The following is a 5810-nucleotide window of genomic DNA, read 5'->3' as shown; positions in this document are numbered from 1 at the left end:
AAAAATATCCTAATTTCGTCGATAGGCCATCTACAATGGGATCAATGTTGTCCATAAACAAAATACCATTTTAAAATAAAATTGACAGTCTTATATGAATCAACCCTTACATATTGGACGCATGCATGATAATAAAAAGCAGAATTGACTTAAATGCAGATTGAACAGACTATAAAAATAGCCAATGCATATGCATGTATTTAAAACATTTTTTGTAATCGATGTGAGTGGACTCATTAATAGATTTTGAATCTATTAAGGAGATTGGGGGTAATATATAGTTGTCATTTTGTGTTCTTTTTGGTAGTTTCTATCTAACTATTTTCTCAACCTTGCCATTTTGAGTAGCTACGCATGAGAGTTTTCGATGTTGAGGGTTCCGAACTGAAGAATATCACAGAGGCTCGAAAACCATTCTGGTGCACTTTCCTTTCTATTAGATGAGATTCAAACGAGTTTATGTTAGTTTTTTGTGCATTGAATGGGAGCCGAGTATAGTCTAATAGAACACATATGTAGATTAAGATATTTACAGAATATTATCTCTGTAAATATATTTCTTTGCAATCTTTTGGATAAATTCATGAAATCTTCCCATAATTTGCTTTTCTATCTATCCAATCTAATGGGCTACAAAAATTTAATGTATGATCGAATTGATTTGCAGGCAAAAGGAAAGGAAAAGGGAGGGGGAGCATGGAAATGGAGATGAAACAAGCATGAGCAGATAAGGAAAGTTGCGAGCTTTTAACAATTTTAGCTTTGTTTCTTCATGAGTTCCAAATCTCCTTTGATTTCGTACACCACATCATTCATATTATTTTTAGACTTGGTGATTTTATTCATTGTTATGTGATTTCTTTCTCTTTTAAACACTTCATAAATCCACTTTTAATGCTAAGTGGCATCTCCTAATGGAACAATCCGCGTACATTAAAAAGAAAGTTGGGCAGTTATAGAGTTTGTGTTTGAATTACATGAAGGTTACAATAATGTCAGTGCCAATTTGAATGACCTCAAGTTTAAAAGTTTCCGTCGGGTACTGGACTGGCAACTAGATTCAATGCTTCAAAGATTGTCTTGATTCAATATGGGGATTGCATTGTATCCAATGTATATTAGAATCATTATATACAGTTTTGATGGTAGAATAACAACTACAGTCTTTGCAGCCAGCCTCACATTTTAAGGTTTATTGTCAATACATTCCTATAACTCATGTGAATCTATGATTCCTATCATGGATTTCACCACCTGTTTAGTAATCTTGCTTTCCAAATTTCTCTTTTCTTCTTTAATTTGTTACAAGGGTTCAATTATTTTGTCATATTTTTTGGCATTCAATTTTTTTTTTGTGGTGAGACAGCCAGTGTTATTCTTAATTGGGCTTTAGATATATAGTTCTTCTATTTTTCTAATTACAAACCTTTGAAAATGGACAGGGAATGGAATAAAATTACACATTAAGTTCTGATTCAATATCAGATTTTATGTTTTCATTATAAGAAACATTGTATATCATTCTCAAAACTATATAATAACTGCAATTGTTAAATATTTTCCAGCATGGAAATTGTGTTATGTTGATATTGGTTTATTTCTAGCTTGAAAACTGTACTACTCTATGTCACATCCATTATGGTGAAAGAATGATAAGAAATAATATGAAGAAAATATGTTTTTCATTTTGATTAATTTAATTTTAAATTATTTTTAATAAGATATCTTTTCGCATATTTTACCTAATTTTTTTAGGTGATCTACAATGGCATCCATCTTGTTTGTAAACAAAAAATGCTTTCAAGAAAAAAATGACATTTGAACGCATGTCTTTCCAAACCTTGCATGGTAGTTGGTAGTGGCTGCAAGGCAGAAGCAACATCATGGTTATTGCAATTGTAACGCCTCCCTTAATGCACCCTCACATGCAATTGTAATGCCTCCCTTCCTGCACCCCCGAAACCATAATCTGCAATTTGTACATGGTTATTTCAATAGCAGTCATGAGTATACACTGCAAATTCAATAAGTTGGCGAAACCACAGAAGAGGGGAATAAAATGTCTAAAACCGTTACAGAAAAGTGAACACCAAGAAAATTAATTGTGGATCATGGCATTATATCTTCAAAAAAAAAATAGAATGGATGAAAGGGTCTGCTTATAGCATTTCTGTAAAAAAATTCTCGCATTTCTCTAAAATTTTTCTCTTTGGAATTGTTGAGAGTAGGAAGGGCACCACTGTGCCATGTATACTGATTCTTGTCACAGTCTTTTTTCCCTCACAGCAGATTTTGAAGTGTCAAAAGCAGTTCAACGTATTCGTTTTGTGTATATCCCTACGACTATGTGAGACATCAAACACAATATGCGCACTGATTATCACTCCATCTTTGACAATAGTTGTTGCTTTTTAATATGGTCTTGTGTTTTGCATGCATGTTTGTGCATTTCCCATTGTTGGAGTATAGAATTTCAATTTTGCAGGCAGCCAGGATGTTGGCAAATGTTGTGGAAATTGGCTTTGAACCTACCAAGTGTGTTTGCTTGGAATTTTATGAAGTCTTTTGAATGATTTGATCTTGTGCAATCTCTACAAATATTTTAATCATTGTGTTCCATTCAGTGACATCTCTTTATGATATTTTGTCGAACAGTTCACAATATTCACCTTTGTGTGCTATTGATCTCTTCATAAACTATTACTCTATCTAACAAAGTTTTTATTTCTATTTCAAGTATTGTACCTAGCACTCTGAGATTTCGTTTGTGTGAGACATAGAGCACAGCCGCCAAAAGGAAAGGTAACTCCTTCATCAAGCTTTTATCTTTTAGCAGGTATATGGCTATCTAATTGCTTCACATGCCTTGCCAAAGCATATAAGCATCTCAACAACTGAACACAATTATCGCTATTGTTTGAAAACTGTTCGATGAAAATTGTAACTAAAAGGTGTCTCAGAAAATATTTTAGAATTTTTTGATGTAGGATTTAAGGATACAAATGCAGCATGTTGCGGGTCACAATTATTTTATGCACAAGGAGACTGTGCAAAGATAGCTTCCAAAATTTGTTTTGTAATGATACAAGAGCATATGTGTCTAGAATAGAACCCATCTAAGAGAAAAAATCTATGCCATTATGCACCTGATTTGGAGTGAATATTCTTCCTTTATCCATCCTTTTAATCTCTCTACACTGCTCTTGGGAAATAATGCTTTGGTTACTAATAATGGACAAACCGTGTTCCCTGACAACATTATTGCATTCTACATATGATTTAGTAAACACAATTCAATCCATTCAACAATTTTCTTGAATATAGAGCCTTTTTTCAATTTTCTTTTATCATTTTTTTTTTGATATTTTTAATAATTTTTATTTTTTTAAAATAAAGGAAGTTATAATTGAAAGATTGAAAAAATAAGTTTATAAATCATTATATTAAATAATAATAATGCTATTTTAATAAATATTTAAGAAATAAAAATCAGTCTACAAAATTATTATAGTGCAATGATACAATAAAAAAATAAATCAAGTATATTTTAGTAATATGGTCATTTTGTTCATTGTAGGATTTAATTCATTGAAATCATCTTAAAAATATATTATTAATCAACCTTGCTAAAATAAAGACAATAAAAATGGGTTTCATTGTTTCAATTAAATCTATATATAATTTTGATTTTAGATATCAAAGTAAACCTGCTAAAATAAACACAATAAAAAATAAGATGAAATTAGTACATTCTAAAATAAATTCCTATTTTGATTTTTTCATAGTTTCTATTAAACTTATATAGAATTCTTCTCAACAAACTTACTAAAATGAACAAAATGTAAAACATGAAAAAAATAGTGCATTCCAAAAGTTACTCTTTATTATGATTTCTCAATATGTTAAGTAAAGTTAGAGAGAATTCCTTTTGACAACAAACTTGCTAAAATGAACACAATATAAAAAATGAAGAAATTAGTACATTCTAAAATTAAACATCATTCTATTTTTCTCTATTTTTCAATTAAACCTATATAGAATTCTCATGGATAGCTTTTATAATAGAAATTGAATAATTCCTTTCCCTTCAAAACTATTTTTTAAGAGAAATTAAATTTAGATTTTTGACAAGTGGCAGATAACATCCCTAAGCTAGTGGGGCAATTTCTAGCCCCACCTCTTTTGCACCCCCTCAAATTTGCATGCCCAAAAAGTAGGGGCTGTTATTTTTTTGGAAAAGATTCCAAATAATCTGGTACCACAAAAACAATTTCTTCATGGGACTGTCTCTTCCACATAAATAGAGCCCAAGCCCCTCCCACGGGACCCCAACCTTATAGACAACAAAACTACTAAAATAAATAAATTGAAAAGGTGAAGAAATTAGTACATCCCAAAATTAATCCTCATTTTAATTATTTTAATGTTTCTATTAAACCTATATAAAATTCTTATTCACAATAAACTTTCTAATTGAACAAAATGTAAAATGTGAAGAAATTAATACATTCTTAGATTAATATGGATGTGTTAAACAAGGGGAAATATCAATTTTAGAGGTAATTGGATATTGATAAATTTAATCTCAAACCATAGAAGAAAGACAAATGAACAATATTCAATTAGGATTAGGATTAGGGTTTAATTAGGGTAAGACTTAAAGTTTAAATTTAATTAGGGTTACTTTTAGTGCAAGAAACAAAATTATGAATAGTAGGCTTATAATTATCCATAGAGTTAAATTTTAAAGTTGGAATTAGAATTAGAGATATGGAGAGTTAAATTGTGGTTAAGATTAGGTTTATAGTTCAATTAGTGTTAAAGTTAAGATTAGTATTCAATTTGATTAGAATTAGTTTGGGGTGTAATTATGGTTAGGGCTCAAGTAGAGTTATAAGAAAAAATTTTGAGTTAGGGTCATATTATGATTATAGTACATATATGGTTACAGTTAAGGTTAGGGTTCAATTGGGGTTAGATTTCAGGTTCAATTAGGGTGATGGTTAAAGTTAAGTTATGGTTCAATATGGGGAAATTATCGCACTAGGGTTAGAGTTGACTTTAATGTTAGTTTGCAATTTGGGTTAGGTTTTAGTAAAGGTTTAAATCATGGGGTTTAATTACACTTAATATTAGTGTTCAATTAGTGTTATAAAATAAATATCCAATTCACTTGGTTAGGGTTAAATTATGCTTAGAATTCAAATAAGGTTAGGTTTAGCATTCAGTTAGGGTTAGGGTTAAATTAGGGTTAAAGTAGGGTTAACACTTAATTATAATTATGATTAGGGTTTTAATTAGGGTCATCCTTAAGGTTAAAATTCAATCAAGGTTAGGGTTGGCATAAAAAATAGCATTACCAGTCCGCTTATAATTATAGCTTTAAAAAGTTAGTATCATAATTAGAGCTAGGGTTAGAATTAGAATTAGAGATATGGTTAAAATTAGTATTGAATTATGGTTAACTTTCGGGTTAAGGTTTAATTAAGCTTAAATTTAAGGTTATAGAAAAATTTGGGTTAGGGTCCTATTAGAGTTATAAGAGAAATATTTGAGTTAGGTTTCAATTAGGACTAGGGTTTAAGTTTAATTAGGGTTATGGTCATGGTTAGACTAGGGATCAACTAGGGGAAATTATTAAGTTAGGGTTAGAGTTCAATTAGGGTTAAAATAATGGGTTTTAATTATATTTAAGGTTATAGATGAGTGAGGGTTAGGGTTAGTGTTAGTTTAAAATGTGATTAGAGTGAAATTAGGGTTGGGGCTAGATTTTAAATAGAGATTAATTAGGGTAAAGCTTAAGGTGATAT

This window comes from Cryptomeria japonica, chromosome 4 (assembly GCF_030272615.1).
Source record: "Cryptomeria japonica chromosome 4, Sugi_1.0, whole genome shotgun sequence".
Lineage (NCBI taxonomy): Eukaryota > Viridiplantae > Streptophyta > Pinopsida > Cupressales > Cupressaceae > Cryptomeria > Cryptomeria japonica.
The sequence above is the reverse complement of the archived record's forward strand: the minus strand, read 5'-3'. Positions refer to the sequence as shown.